Consider the following 17,406-nt stretch of genomic DNA (forward strand, 5'->3'; position numbering starts at 1 on the left):
ATGCTGCTGGCCTGAGAAGTTTCGGTTTCTGTGGTAGCAAAACCTGTTGGAAAGCATCTTTTGCAGCGATTATTGTGTGAGCAAATCAGTGAACACCCCTGACCACTCGGTGAGTTTCACGTCTTTGTAAATGAAAGTTTAATGCGTTTTTAGGAAGGATTATTCCAGTGCACCTATGCAGCCATTGTGGAGGTGGGTGGGTGCTACCACAGAAACCGAAAATTCTCGGGCCAGCAGCATGTGTCCAAATTTCAATCTTAACCGTTCTATTTCATCAGAAACGATCTAAAAACAGGACTTTAAGTGTAAAATACCGAACTTGTCCTTTAAGAGTTTACACAACACAAGGAAGCTTGATTTCGATCTTTGAAATAAATAGAAAAAAGTAGCAAAAATGATACAAAATAATAAAGATACAAATAAAGAAAAAAGTTCTTGGGTAGGTCTAACACTAGTGTTCAGAAATACTACAGAAACTGAATAAAGTAATGAAGTGTAACAACACCGTCTTTTAGTTCTGATTTCTGACTAAATTAAATACATAGGCTATTCATTCTCATTCCTTACAATTAAAGCTATCTTTTGTTGTTTTGACGACAACATTAATGACAGACACATATGGCTGCTGTCACTTACTGCTAGTGCACGGATCTATTGCGGTTTTCATTATACTGTCTGTCACATGCGTTTTATACATAACCGACTGTGTTTACGAGTATACTTACCAAGACCGGAATTTTGACACAGTTTAGTGTCGTCGTCCCCCCGGGCTCTGCCCCGGGTTCGCAGGTGCTCATGTCTTAGTTGTGCTGTATTCACACAGACAGGCACTTCTAAGCATGGCGGTTGCCATCATTGACGCAGTGTCTCGTTCCCTTCTCAGGGAACAAGGGTTACAGTCGTAAGATATTTTCCGTCAGTGGTCCACCAACATACCTTTAAAAGACTGCAACAATGTGTTGGAAATCTAAAATGCAATGGTAGGTGTAAGATTAAATCAGTCAAGGACATTACTATTTAAATGTGGAACAATGTGTAAATGAATGAAAACAAGAAAACCACAAACTAGCCTACTGAATAACTGAATAATTCAAGAACATTTTTAAGTGTAAGAAAAAGACCATTCTCTGTTCATGGTCATGTTATCTGTGGAGTGTTTTTATAGGTTTAAATATTTCCAAGCTTTTAAGTGAGGAGCTATGAACAAATTATTATCGACAGATGTGTCTTTTGTGGACTGATATGCTTTCACCCTTAGAAAACTAAATAAGTTATTTACAGCTGGGAAGTGATTCTGTCTTCAGAATAATGTTTACGAGATTTAGAGATACCAGATTTTCGATGAGCTCTCACGTCATTGTGGTGATTCTAATCACCAAAAGCTTCTGGAGTTTCCTGCAATATGATATTGATAATGCACCTCCTCTTGGTTGAAACAATGGTATTTAATAATAAGCCCTTGTTTATTACTTAAAGGAACCGATTTGCAGCATTTGCATAGCAAGATACAGGGTATCAATGACTGGATCCACACCAGCAAAGCCGTCACAAGGCTGAGCATCCTCCTTTGAAGCCTCATCGCTCAGAAAGCTTTTTACAAAATGTTTGAAGTGTCAGCCTGTGTAATAATGATTTATAATTCTCTTGAACTGAAGCAAAATTTGCTGGTAAAAAATTATTTTAAAAATAAAAATAAATTGTGCCCGGAGGGTCAGGCTGGGTTTCAAAAGGAGATCACCCAGGAGCGGCAAATGATTTAATAAGCCACCAGTATCAGGATGGCTAGATGGAGGGGAGCAGGAGGAGGCATTTCAAAGCGTGTCTAATTAAAATCAGTTTATTAGCGTGTCAATCTTTTCAGATGCAATCCCACAACCAAATATGAGTTCAGATGGACTGAATGGACACTGCATGGACATGGATGTGGTGTTTTTGGCTGATGTAGATTCTTAATGTATTTTTCTATTGCTGTTAAATTTGCACTAAATTCAATTCCATTTTGTAACATTAAAAAACTAATTTTTAGATAATTTTAGAATAAGAGCGAAAAGAGGAATTAACTACCACAACCCCATCCTTCTCTCTTTCTCTTATTCCTCAGGGAAATACTAGATAAATATTTAAATTCACTTTCATCAGTGTGACTGCATAGTGATTATCAAAATCTGAAAGCATGTTTGGTATATTTTTAGTGCGGTATGCAGGTTGAATTTCTAGGGAGGTAACAACAGTAATTCTGGCAGCTTCACGTTTTTATAATCATACTTACATTTATGATTATGGAGGAGGGGGGGGACATGAAGAAGGAAAATGACACTGGAAAGGTTTAAGATGTAAGTGCTGTTACAAAAAGGGCCAGTAAATTGTCAATTTACAAGAGCCCTCTTTTCAATGGCTCGCCACTTATGGGAGAGCAATAGTGCACTCTGAAAAGTAGTTCCGCACCCGACAACAATATACACAGTTGGAGTAGTTGGTTGCACCTCAACAATTCAGCTACCGGTAGTACTTTTCTTATCATCATCTTTGTGTAAAATAGATCACCATATTCACAGAGGCACAAAACATCTGTGATCTTGGTTGCCATCTCATAGAAAAATAATATAGGAAAACACACCTGTCCATGACTGTCCTAAGCTGTGTCTTATTTTGAAGGCTGCGTCCTCCGGAGGTCGCATTTGTCGGCCACATACGTCATAAAGGATGTCTTATTTCAGAACAGTTAGCCATGATTCTAAAATTGACCATTATTCCTAGCAAAGTATAAATTGTTGTAATTTCTAAATGACTTTTGAGGCTGCTTCATTTCAGTAAACTGACCACTACATTCCAATGACATATGCAGAAGACAAATGCGACCTCCGGAGGACGCAGCCCTCGAAACGAGACAGCTCTTAAAAGTCTGCTTTTAAATAAGAATTATTATTATTATAAACATTATTATTAAACATTTAAATGTAATTAATTCAGTCATTATCCAGCTACTTTTCACAAAGTGAAAAGTGGGGGGGGGTAGGGGGGTGTTTGTACAATCCTGTGACATGATCATCAAAATAACACATATATTTGTTTCTTTTCACAGTTCTGAAATTAAATGCTCTGGAGGGTCCCAGGACACCCTACCCCAGACCACACTAGGGGTGCGCCGATCCGATATTCGGTATCGGTATTAGTCCGATACTGGCCAAAATCACTGGATCGGATATTGCATGAATCGCGGGAGTATAACCCGATCCGATACGATCACGTCCCTTAGTCCTAAATTGTCATACAAATGCTTAACAACACCTGAGAGACATGCCGTAAAGAGAGATGAGCAACATGCATCACGCAGGGTTGCCAGATTTTCACATACAAATCCCGCCCAATTGCTTCTAGCTAGCTAATCGCGTTTCGGGGTGGGAGAGAACGCGGACTTGGCAACAATGTTGTTTTCGTCAACGATGACGATAAAGCAACTATTTCGTTGACGCACCTTTTTTTATGACGATAACGTTAACGACGAGCTAAAAATGGCTCTAAGGTGACTAAAACACCAGATTCCACACAACAACAACCAGTGTTGCCAGACGTACGATATTTATCGTATTTGTACGATAATTTTGACCTCTGTACGATCAATAATGAAAAAAATCCCATAGTGTACGCTAATTTCAGAATTGCCCGCAAATTTGTTAAAATCTCCCGGAATCTAGATCGAGCGAGCAAGAGCGCGCATGTGTAGCGCGCGCACAGCAGAGAAAGGGAGCGAGAGACCTTGCGTGTGTGTGCTAGTGTGCGTGTGTGCCTCACGAAGCGCATGTAAGGACCCAACCAATCGAATTATTCAGAAAGTCTAGTTTATTATGCAAAGGGTTTAAGGTTAACTGTTGTTTTATGAATTGCAACACTTGCTGCAACCTGTCAAACCTAAGGCCATTTCCAATACTTTTTAACCTAAATTAATTTGTTAAAGACTACTCTTTTTTTTTTTTTTTTACTAAAATTGACTAAAACCTTTTTGTGTTTTCGTTGACTAAAACTTGACTAAAACCTTTTTGCGTTTTCGTCGACTAAAACTTTCAAGTTTATAAGTGACTAAAATGTGACTAAAACTAAAAAGCATTTTCGTCAAAAAGACTAAGACTAAAACTAAAAGGGCTGCCAAAAACAACACTGCTTGGCAACACTGGCATCACGTGAACGGTAGCTAGAGGTGAGTGAGGTAAGCGAGCCCTCTCAGCAATTGTCCCTCCAGAAAAACGCCATTATGCGATCGCATGATTCAATGCAAAATCAGCCAAAGTCCGCATATTTATGCGGGGGGCGCATTTTTCGGGGGCCGCATTTTTGCTGCATAAATTGCAGATTTCCGCGCGCAAAATATGCAGGCTTGCATGATTTCATAATCCCCGCATTTTCGTTGCAAAAAGGCACATATATCTTAGCAGAAAGTTGAAAAAATGTTGCGTTTACTTCACACAAGCGCAGCCATTTGCCCTGTTGCCATGGGAACGTTATGCAGTGACGTAATTGCGCGACATCATTGAAAAGCTGCAAACCCCGTAATGCTGATGAAACCATGATGAAGCAAGCAAATCATTCTCATTTGCCAACAAACATAAGCGCAAAAGACCGCGCAAAGCAGTTTCCCAGTGTGTTACATGACAGTGGGGGCAAATTATTTTGCACTCCGTGCAACTATGTGTTGGACCACAGGCGAAAGTCGACGCTGAACAACCACTTTGCCACTTTGTCATTTTTACAGAAGTTGTAGCATATTCATTTTGTAAAGCTACAGAACTTGTTCGACTCATCAATGTTTTGTAAGTTTGAGCCATGTGTTTATTAAGGTCTGAAATAAAACAAGATGAGAACTTAAATATTCCCAGCACTTTATGTGAGGTAGTATGCTTGCTTATCATAGGAAGTAATAAGAAATTACTCTTTACATTAAAGTAGTAGCCTAGTGAATAGGGTGTTGGGGGAAAACATTTTTTTTCCTCTTTTTCATCAAACCGCAGTTTTTGCAAGTTCCCGCAATTTCATCGCATAAAATTGCATAAATATCCCGCATATTCCATCGCATTTTTTAAGAAAACGTGCCGCATAATCAAGGATTTTTGCCCGCAACAATCACAAAAAAACTCCGCGTTTTTCTGGAGGGACTTAATTATTAAGTTATCATGTCAGCTGTGTGGAATATATGGAATTGTATCGGTATCGACAGATACTCAAGTGTGTGGTATCGGTATCGGACATGAAAAAGTGGTATCGAGCCACCCCTAGACCACACTGATGTTTACATTCAATTGTCGCCCTGGCATTTACATAAATATATTTCTAACCCAATAGGGAGATGGTAACAAAGCGGCTGCATCTAGGAGTCCTGTAAACCCAAGAAATGCACCATAGCCTCTTGCTTTTCTTCTGCTGCTACTTTCATGTTAAATTCATGGTTGTGCAATGTGCTTCAGTCAACACACTATATCCTCTATGGTTGAAGTACCTTGTGATACGGTCTAAAAAAAAAATCATAGTTGGGATAGTGGAAACAGAAAAAAAAAAATTAATATACTAAATATAAATCATCTTCTTCCTAAGCACACAGAGGGACCTAAAGTAAACAAAGGTCAACACAACCATGTCTTCGTTTATCCTTGTGCAAGTCTCCCAGTCCCAAAAGCAAACACAGTCTGTTTAATTCAAGTGATTATCAAAGACAAATAAGATCAAGTGGGTCTATATATTATGGCACAGAAGGATTAAAAAGGAATACAGGAAACAAGATAATGTGTGTTACAGATTCTAAGTACTGTAGTGATGTTTACTGGTTGAGAAACACAGGTTGACAACTCAGGGTTCAATAATAAGAATGGCCTGATGAGTTTCGGGAAAACTGTTATTGTCACCTGCAAACAGGGACTCACTAAGGCTTATGTTTACACGGAAACGGTCTGAAGAGAAAACGCAAAAGTGGCGTTGCAATATCATTTTTTATTCTGCGTTTAGACGAGTGTTATGAGGGGGAAATATGCGTGCATATGGTGATGCAAAAGTGTGTGAAATTCAATGTAGTATGCACTCCAGGCGGCTAGGTGGCAATGTGAAGCACTGAAAGTGAAAGAGCTGCTGACACAGTTTTTACTGTTTAAAACGGTAAAGCGGCTGCTTTAACCCTCGGTGCTCTTCGCGTGTCGCTCAAAAATGACGAAAAAATAAATAAATAAATTGTCAATGAAATTAATGCTATATTTTAGCAGGAAATAATTTTGATAATGTTTTGATAATGTTTTATTATTTTCCTGTACTGGCGCATGCCTGTGACGTAAACGCGTACGCGACGCCTTCACTGTCTAGCAGACTTTTGCGTTTTTTACCGTTTTTACCCTTTAGACGGGAACGCGATGGTGGAGCGTTTTTAAGATTTCCACTCTGGAGGGTTACACTTTTTTGAGTTTTTAAGCCCCAAAAACGCCGTCGCCGTGTAAACGAAAGGCACATCCGATAAAATATGTTTACGTTTTTACCCGTGAGCGTTCTCGTGTAAACAGGGCCTAAATCTTACAATTAGAGATGTTGTGAGGTTTTTGTCTCTTACAATATTCGTTAGCAAACCGCATGACATAAAACCAGTGTTTGTAACTGTTTTAATGAAAGATTGAAAAGATTATTAGTTATTTGAGCATTGCATGTTATAGTTTTTCATCAAATGTGTGCTAATTAATATATAGCTCTCATGGAGTTATAATATAGCTAAATAAGCTACTGATGAAAAAAAAAGAAATAGCTAATTATTTCACTTTTAGCATACAGTTTCCTTTTACAGGCTGTTATATAAATATATTTTTCAAAAAGAAAATATTCAGATTTTTACTTACACTGCAAAAATTCTGGCCCCAACACACACACACACACACATTTATTTATTTTACCGGGCACAAAAAAAAAATTGTTATACATTATAGTTTTTTATTTGTATTTATTTTAATAATTGGCTAGGTTTGACTGGACTAACAGGATAAACCTTTACTGTTGAGCCATGCCATTTCTGGCTTTATGTGACCAGTAATTCTGGGTCTATTTGCATTCAATAGTCTCATGTTGTACACACTACAGCTGGGGCTATGATCCCTGAACACGAAACAGCACATCAGAGAACATTACAGACAGAACTGGCAACTATAGAAATGCTAAAAGAATGCTCACAGTCAGTGTGTTGAGATAACAGCAGATCACTTCCTACAGGACGAGATTTTCAAAACGAGCGATTTACTAAAAGAAACAGATATCTTAGATGTAATAAATGATAATTCATCAGCCTCCATTGGAAATGTACTGGGGTTGTGAAAAATGCATGAATTACTAATTAATGAGCCATTCTGAGCAGATTTACATATTCATAAAGGTGGGGTTGAGTAATTGACATATGCATGAGAGAGCTGAGTGATGGTTTTGAGATAATAACACATGCCTTCATAGGAACCTTTATTTTTCTAAATTCTTCAAAAAGCAGAGGGAGTGAAGATGCTTTTAAATTTCCATTACGTATTCATTCTTCCCAAAAGAAATGCAGTCAAATGCTTTCAGAGATAAATACACTGAGGGAATGCAATGATGTGAAACAGTATGTAAAATTACATTTTGTGAAATATTGCCCTATACAGATTCTTCAAAAGTTCATTTAGCAAACGGATGTGCCCAACAACCATGGTAAGAAATTCTAAACATGAGACTGAATCCTAAAGCGAACACACAAATATGCTTTCAAAGACGAGTGAAGGGGAAAATAAAGCATAACAAATACATTTATGGTAAGCGTGAACCCGCTTACACACAGTCAATCAATCATCGACAAGCTCGACAAAGTGTGCTGGGTGCTACAGTACCCGTCTAATCCAACAGAGAAAAATGTAAACTTAAATTCAGATGTCAACAAAGCTTTACCAGATTTAATCCTGTGGCACCTCCCCAAAGTAACACCCGTTTAAAAAAGTCCCTCCTAACAATTCTCATACCATTTCACACACATTTCTACCATCTTAAAGACAGTATGTGGTGTTAAGACCTCTCAACTATCTGATGAAAGGATCTGATTTATGGCATCCCGTCATGCCATGAGGTCAGCTTTTTGGAAACTTATTGCAGATGGGGTGGGTCCAAGAGCATTTGGACAGGGCGAGTGTGTATGTCACTCGGAAAACGTCTCTGCCATTGTTAGGAGTGCTCGAACAAAAGCCTTGTGAAAGCTGACCCAAATATGGTGCATTAGAAGAGCACAAAAACATTCAGATGGTTCCTAGGCTTTCTTTACAACTATGCACCGCCGAATGACAAGTTCAACAAAAACATGTTGAGTTTTTCACCCGGGCCTATTGTGTTCCCACATTAACTCCAAGCTGAGCTCTTTGAGCTCGTCCAGAGTTGTGTCTGGACTCCATGGGTCTGCGATGGCTCTGTCAGCGGGCTTGGCCTCCGTTGCACTCCACACCGTCTCCTTCAATGTTCTTTTCATTCTCACTCCCTTTTCCCCCCTCTCAGCAACTTGGCTTCCACGCACACTGAAGCGAGCGATTGATGGGGCAAGAGAGAAGTTAAACAATTAAAGATGGCCCTCTGCGCCAAATGTTTTGTGCATTAGGCGTCACGCTGAGAGGAAGCCTTTGTGCTCACAGTTATTGTTTGGATGGAAAACGAAAGATCTCATTCTCAAAGCAAAAGAACCCTCTGTAGCCAATGTGAATAATATATCAAGGTGCCTGGGTATAACAATCATTTGATTCCCACTGGGACTGGATGGATGTAATTATTCCTGGATCACGGTGTAACTGAAAATGAGGTTCACGCAACATCTGGTCAAGCGCGGCCAATGGGAGACCAAAAACTAATTGCAAGTATAATGGCAGGTCTCGGTATTTAGCAAAGCGAATAACAGCTGTCCTTATCAATCAGATGCAGATGATCACTATCGCACACAGGGGGCTTGACGGCAGAGGTGAAGTATCACAAATTAGGCGCTGCTTTAGAAACGCTGAAGTTTGACTTTAACCTTGCAGGACTTTTTGGAAGGCACTTCCGAGTATGGGAGAGGAGTTTTGGCAGAGGAACAGAAAGCCTGGTGGGTCCGCACATCTCGGGATGCTGGTACTCCACACTAATCCATTTTAAACCATCTGTGAAATTAGCAAGATTCCTTAAGTCCTTCACCTCCAAGGATTAAAAATGGCCCTGGGTCTGAGCCATCGCATGTACGCATATGTATGCATGTCTGCTATCAGCCCAAACTTCTGAGGCTATAATCACACTTTACCCTCTACATGACAGACGCTTTTGAAAAGGTAACTACTTTGAAGACAATTTCACCCGAGTCTCTCTCCTCGCATCTTTTTAGATGCTCTTTGAAATCTGTAGAATCTGCACTTTGTGTTATACTACATAAATATGAGCCTTCTTTGTGAGACTTACTCCCCCTGCAATTCGGCACACTCCAAAGTTGAATAGCGGCACAACGTGCAACCCGGCATCCTGCAAAGTATGTCAAAAACAAACCGAACCTCTCGAAATATGAAAAAAAGAGGAAGACGTTTCAGGGCTCGAACATCTGCTGAATGGCAGTATGGGCTGCGAGGTAAACAAAAGCCATACATAGACAAAAGTTACCTGCAATGCCTCCTTGAACTGTACACATAAACAGCTCGAAAGTGCAACTCTTCAGCCTTGCAGAGTTCCAGCCAAAAACTGTACAATGAAGTCATGAGTCAAGTCTAATGAGAAAATCAGATAAATAGCAGCTGGGCTTGGGGAAACAGCCCTCCCTGACTGATTCACTGGACTCAGTGGCAATAGCATGGAGCTCAGGAGGAGCTGCCACTTCCAGAACAGTAAAATATTGTTCCAGACGACTCCCTCCAATGTTTAGTCATCAGGGCCATGAAATAACAGGGCTGTCGCCTCCGCACAGCAATACAGTATTAATTATTATTTGCAGCCCAAACACCTACATGTTTGTACTAACACTCTGACAGTTCATCCAAACAGGCCATTTAAAGGCTGCAACATCATTCTCCGTACTTACGAACACCCCCACCTAGCCTCCCCCCATTCATCCACAGGCTCGTGCAGAGAAGTACGCTGTATCAGAGGGATTAGAAACCAGCATAATAGAAATAACAATGCTCATGTCTTATTTCAAATTAGAACATCAATAACCGCCACATCTGCATGTGCCCAGAGAAGCACAAGGGCAAATGCGCAATGCCAAGGCTGCCTTCAGGGCCAAAGATTTGTAATGCAAGCTTTGTGAATTACAATAAGATTTATTGTGCAGCAATATATGTCTAATTTTCCATCTACTGTGGGGCACTTCAGCAGCAGAGAGCTGACACAGGCCTATATTATACACCACAGTTAAAATGTGGTTATTTTACACATGCTCTCGGGGGAAGAAGCTTACTGTGCGTTCACACCGCACGCGGCGAGAGCGTCAAATTGGCCGGAAGCCATTCATTTTCAATGAGAGCCGGCGGCGAGCTCCGGCGAGAGCGGCGCGGCGCGTCTTGGACGGCGAGAGCGGCGAGAAGAGTTGAAATCAAGTCAACTTTATGGTAATAAGCTATGACGCGGTTCGGCGGCAACCAGCGGCAACCAATCGGAATGTAGAAGTGCTCCGCCTGAGAGGATACCAGAGAACACAATCCTATAAACTTTGGTTCCGACCACATTAGTTCCTAAGCAAAATGGAGGAAAAGTTCATTATTTCTGTTGCGGGTTTCCCGTTATTGTACAACGTGTCCCTGTTTACATACAGGGATATTAATAAAAAGAACGACGAATGGAAAAAGGTGTCTGAAATGGTTGGTGTTTTGTTACTTTCACATTTAAAAGATGTTAATAGGTTAACTTTTACCCTACGTGTAGCCAGTATGCACAAAATAGGATACTGATTTATGTTCAGTTCTTATTTACTTTACGGCTCCTTTAAATAAAGTTTTTAAAAAATCACGCATTCTAAAATCTACGTCAGAGCGTCAGAGAATCCCCGAATCTCACGGCGTCGATGGCAGGGCGGCGAGAGCGACTTTTGCCGCTCTCGCCGGCCGCGGTGTGAACGTACAGTTACAGTGCACTCTGGCATTGGACAAAAAATGACTGATGAAGATAACAAAAGGAACACATAAATGTGTGTTTTTTTAAAGTAAGTTCTATTCCAGATCCATATTTTTTTCCTACCACGGCAAACTTAAGGAAATGATGAAAAGCTTCCCTTTCTATTGGGGATTTTTTTATGGTATTTCTTCACACAAAAGTAGGTACTCAAGAGATATTGACTGATAATCTACTTTAATGCCCAGGAACACATCAGAAGAGAAGAGGGCAGTATAACTGTACATAAACATTTTACAACATTCACAAATGTAATCAACACCAAGGCTTACTATTAGAGATGCACCGATTGATCGGCTGGTGACCGGAATTGGCCGACTTTCACGTGATCGGCCATGACCGGCAGGTCATTCTGACGGTCAAATGCACTCGGGCGCCGTATGATTAACATCGAGCAACATGAGCATCACACGTGCACACGGAATGCACATATAGGAAACCTTGTGAGCAGCGTCTATTTTTTTCGGAGTGCATGTTAATTAGTGCATACACACAGCGAGCAGGAGCGTCGCGTGAGCAGCAGTGAAGCGGGGGTTTCGGCGCCGAATCTATTTTTGCTGCGCTGCTCACGCTCAATTAAAGTGAAAGCACACTTTTGATGGACAAAATAAATATGATTTCATACAAAAAGTGGCCAAAATGCACAGAATTTGCATGTCTAGTGTGTTTTAACAAGAACTGGTGTAGGCTATGTCAGAAAAGAAAATGAAGACTCAAAAATATTTATTGAAAATGTACCCATTTAAACTTGTTTTTATTACTTAGTTTGGGTAAAAACTGTGGTGTTTTATAAAAAAATATATTTTAACAAATATTTGTGTGTGCTGCTGTAAAGTGGTTCGAAAAAAAATGAAACCGGAATCGGCTAAAATCGGTATCGGCAGATAAAACTCAATGAAAAATTGGAAATCGGAATCGGCCAAGAAAATTGTAATCGGTGCATGCATACTATTAGTGATCATACTGTTTTTTATGTGCCAGTCAAAAACAATTATTTACATAACAATTAGGCCTTCATTTTTAAACTAAAATAATTCATCACTAATTATTCATCATGTAAAGCCATGTCAAAAAGGTGAAGCTCGCTGGGAGCAAAAAGAGAGAACCCAGTGGCTGGAATCCAAAAGATGAAAAAACTCCTGCAGTTTAGAGGGCTTGGTTTCCTCCAGGCCTTCCACCCTATTCCTGGCAGATGCTGCAGTCAGTCAGCAGGAGCACATATACATTAAGAATAGCTTCTACATACGTTCTTAATGTGTTTTGGAAGATTTTCTTAGTAGATGGTCCCATCTAAATTTGTGCTTTCTCTAAAAGATTTACGAGCCAGCACTGAACATCTATCTTTATTGTAAAGCAATGATAGATTAGGCTATTGGGAGGAAAACAAATCCCAGTGACCATTGTTATCCATTCAGTCCCATAGTGAAAACAATGAGAAATGTGGTCATTATTTTATTTAGAAAGAAAAGCACTTCAGAAAGTTTTTTCTTTTGCATTTCAAATAAAAGCAAAAAAAAAAAAAATCCTATGCTAAAAAGAAGACTGCAGTGGTACATACAAGTAATTCAGTGATAAAATAAGGTAGGCTACTCTCACTGCTGAACGTGCAACATGCATCATCTACAGGAACTATAAACAGCCAGACCAATATGGAATTTCTCCACAGAAATCAGGGTTGCACGGATTTTACATTTTTTGTCTAATACCGAATATTATACTACGGCAGAGACTGCTAATCTACGGTCAATATTAAAATCCTATTCTATTTTGCTGAAATAAATACAAAACTAGACAATATCCACTGGGAACCATGATAGCTCCATACTTTTGTTTCCCTTACTTCTTGTTTCATTACAAACACTGCTGAAGCTACACACGCACTCGCACTGTGTATCAAAACTACTTGAAATTAATATTGTATTAGGTAAATACAAGCTCAGGGTCAACATGTCCTGTTGCCAAGGAAATATTGGTATAGAATATTGGTAAAAGTTAGAGAAGAATGTCTGTGTGTGCAGTGCACTGCAGCATCATATTCCTTACATTTATGCAGGACAAGAGGAAATAAAATGTGCATGCGCTTGCAGCTTTACAATTAAAATATCCACTAAAGAAAGCGTGTGTTCTTCTTTCTAATTCATAGATTAAAAAAGCTACAGAACTGCACTCTACAGAGCTGTAGGACTGAACTTGGAAGCTGAAATAGGTGAGCTGTTGTAGTGGAAAGAAGAAAAACTACAAGATAATTTTTTCTTACCATATTGGCAAATAGTTTTTCCTTGTTTTAAGCTTAAACTTCACAAAATGATGGAAGAATTCACTGAAAACAAGATATAAAATCTTATGGTAATTAAAGTAAAACTTTAAATCGACGTACACTTACTCTAAATCAAAACACAAATAATTATTTGTAGTGTCGCTGCATGTATAATGCCACTAATCCTCATGGAAATCAAATGTTAGTTTTCATTTTTAATTGTCTAACCATTTTACAGTCCAATCAAGTAATGAGTCAAGTACAGGATGTTAAAAATCAAGGGTGATGTTTTGTTTGGTTCATTAATTACATGGGATACGGCAGGTCAGGTCAAGTGCACTGCATTGTGGGATACAATGATCACTGCAGTAAGCTCTGCAATATACTGTACGTTTTTGTCTCATTCCACTCTCTAGCCCCCTGCATGAATCAGTATTGTGAACAATTTCAGGCACTAGTCAGACCTTGATCAACTAGCCTAAACATTGGGACTCTGATGACTTAATTTCCCAGAGCTTGTGCAAAACATTATTGGTATTTCTTTCAGCTTGAGAGGCTAAAAAAAACATGACAACATTTCCAGTGAGTGGAATGTGACAGAAATGGACGACTACCTGATTAGTGTACCGGCAACTGCAGACCTGTGGAACTATAAAAACTGAGACACTGGTAGTATTTTCTACTTATCCTACATATTTGCATTGTGTGCACTGTCTACATACTATAACTCAACACACAGTGCAAGATTACTATGGTAGTATGCTTTTGCAAACATAAAAAGTTAATAAAGCCCTTTATATTTTTCCATACTATGGAAGTCAATGGGGGTCCATCAACTGTTTGGTTAGGCCTACTCAGTCTTTAAAATATATCATTTTGTGTTCTACAGAATAAATAAATTCATACAGGTTTGAAACAACTTGACGTCGAGTAGCCTACATTATGCCAGAATTTTAATTTTTGGGTGAACTTTCCCTCAGTTCACTCAGGGGAGCCATAACGCCCTTGATATTACAGGTAACGTTAGGCCTAACAGTTTAGCCTACAGTTTCTATCTACTTGAAAGACCTAAATGTACTGCACTGTGTGCCAAAAATTGTCAACATATTTTCCAAACAATAATAAAATAATATATTAATAATTAGCCTATTGAAATGCTAAGCTATCACAAAAAATAATATCTTCCCAGGCTCGCCCTGAGTAAAAAGACTAGGCTAAAGTTTCCTTTCATATCGCACACGTTACTTATTATTAGGCTATTTATCGCATTCAAATATATCCGTGTGGGCGTTTGAACCGTAAACGTATGCAAATTTCAATATTCTGATTTTATTAATCAATTATGCTTTTACAGATACCACAAGTCAGTTGTAATTTAGCTTCATTTAACGTTAACTGCCGAATTTCTGTGACTGAACATTAGGCTACAAGACGATCACTAGACAACGTCTAGTAAACACTCATCTAAATAATATCCATTAGGTCAAACCTACCAAAACATATCTGCAATAACCTATAAATAAACAACAATTATTTTGTTATGACCCACCTTCATGCGCTGCCGCTAACCGCTCCGCTGTTCGCTCTCGTAGGTCCACGTGCTGCTGAAACGTCATTGGCGTGCACATAACAAATGTGTGAAGCTCAAGAAAAAGTAGTAACACGTGACAACCACGAAAAAACTTTTAGCGTGTTTTAATCGGTGTGCAATAAACATGGTATGTGCGTACATACCGTTTAGTGTGATTACGTCTTATGAAAGTAATACACACTCGCACTCCTGGTCACTTCATACCCTTGATCCTAGAGCTAACAACTGTTTCAAAAAGTAAGGATTTTAGATATATTTTTTTTAGTAGCCAAGGCTACATATAAAATTTTTATTTATATAGGCCTATTTTCTTTTCTCTTTTATTAGCGATGCTAAATGGTAATAGAGCAGTATAATTCATTGTATCATTAAAAATAGTTATCGTAGTTGGGTTTAATTGTTGCAGCAGCATTAAGCCAAAAATTAGAGGCCTACAATCAGGTAAAATTAGCTTTGTTGGCCATCTAAGTAACCTGTCAATGGAATGTGTGCACGGAAAACAACAAGGCATCTGTTAACAAGGCTGCCACATAATATGTAAATTGTTTGCATGTGTCCGGTTTACTTCGTTGCTTACTAATACAGAGAACTATGTAAATGTTTGTATTCTTTTTAATCGCATTTCTACTTCAGCCATTGCATTTGATAAGGCAGCTAGCTCATTATGCTCAAGGCACATAAAGTAAATTAATTTACTACTTAGCACAACAAACTCCCAACATCAAATTAATTCCAAATAATTAATTTCCGCATACTTCTGGATAAATACAATTTTAAATGTCTACAACTTACAACCGATTTAAAAAAAAACAACAACACACAACAAATAAAACAAAATGTCTCTTTAATTTGTAAGTGTCAACAGCAGTACAAAAGATGGAGTGATGGTGAGACGATTTTGTCATACGTGTGTGTACTCTATCTTTTATGGAAAAAGAGGAACTCTTGAGGTAAATAAGCAAACAGACAGGAACACCCTCATCTGCCATCATACATCAGTGAATTGAGAATATACTGTAGAAATGGTGTTACATTACAATATTATGCCAAATGCTGCTTGTGGGGAGAACATCCTAGATATTTGTACAATTCACTAAGGTGTCTAAATACACCAAAATGTGTCACTCATCTGCTTTATTTTATTTGATATAATAATACTACCATTACAGAGAAGACTGGTCTCTGGACATAAAACTGTAGCATTAATTAGTTTACCTCACGTCAATACTGCACATGGAAACCAATGACTTGCTGGTTTACATACTAAAGCCAAGCAAAAATATTTTTAGTACCTTTTTTAATTTTTTTTAACAATAATATCCTTAGCAAATAGCTGTCTTTTGTACTGTATAAAGAAGAATGTGAACACAAATGTGATGGCAACCTTTTTAAGTTCAATTAAAAACTTTACACTGGACTGTACAAGATATTATGATAAAACTATTTACATTTTTAGACTTAAAACATTTTTTTTTCCAAAAGCAGCAACAGATACTATTCTATATCTCTAACGCCCGAACAATAATACCTGCCATGGGTCTATGTACCTGCTGAGAAACCGGTCTCTACACACACGCGCACGCACACACACACACACACATGCACGCACGCACAAAAAGACAAAATCAAAGAAAAGTGTTATCAGGCTGCTAGCAGGATTCGAAACAAGAGTGTACCTAGCGACATATGAGCCACACACAGTGTTGCTTGAGAGACTACAGAAATCTAAAAGCAAAATACCATTGACAACAGCATACGTTGTCCCTGACAGCAACATTTTACTCTTCTGAACAGCAGCTAGCATGTCAGTCCAGCATGTCAGTGAATTGTGCTGATTAAATTAACAAAAACTATCCCACAATATACATCACAAAAGTCCATACAAAAAAAAAGCATTACAGTAAGATAAGTAGAAACACCCAAGCTTTGTCCTCAGTTATTGTACCTACTTTGCATTAATATGGCAGTGACAGTTATGTATTATAAAAGAAATGTCATTTAGACTTGCTGTTGACTGGATGGGAAATGGTCTATTAAACACTATAAAGCAACACAGAGTAAAATATTGTATGAAAACCTCAAATGCAAAGAGTGGGTCTGCATTGTGCAGCATAAAAAAAACAAAAAAAAAACATAAATATTTGCACATCCCCAATGGATTAAATGCTCACCGAGAAACTCACATGTTTTAGATAATGCTGTACTGAATGACACACCACAACTGATGCCCCACAATTACTGTACATGTTCTCTCATTCAAATTTGGCACACAACCAATTATTATATAACTTCAGCAAGTACCTTAACATTTAGAAAACAATTTGTAAAATTAAAAAAAAAAAAAGGAAGAAAATTACGTACATGGATTTCAAGATTTGTCCTTTGCTACAGAGTGCACTAACAACATAGCAAATGG

The 17,406-nt window shown here is 38.6% G+C and overlaps 1 long non-coding RNA gene across 4 annotated transcripts in view; it reads right to left on the minus strand.

Moving 5' to 3' along the window:
- Window positions 1-15,023, minus strand: part of LOC306990156 — a 126,446-nt gene extending 111,423 nt beyond the window's left edge. For all 4 annotated transcript variants that reach the window (XR_013795830.1, XR_013795831.1, XR_013795832.1 and 1 more), the window contains exon 1: window positions 14,949-15,023. This is a non-coding gene — a long non-coding RNA (uncharacterized lncRNA). The remainder of the gene's footprint in view (window positions 1-14,948) is intronic.
- Window positions 15,024-17,406: the final 2,383 nt, after the last annotated feature.

Source organism: Phoxinus phoxinus, assembly GCF_949152265.1.
Source record: "Phoxinus phoxinus genome assembly, chromosome: 2".
In the NCBI taxonomy this organism is placed as follows: domain Eukaryota; kingdom Metazoa; phylum Chordata; class Actinopteri; order Cypriniformes; family Leuciscidae; genus Phoxinus; species Phoxinus phoxinus.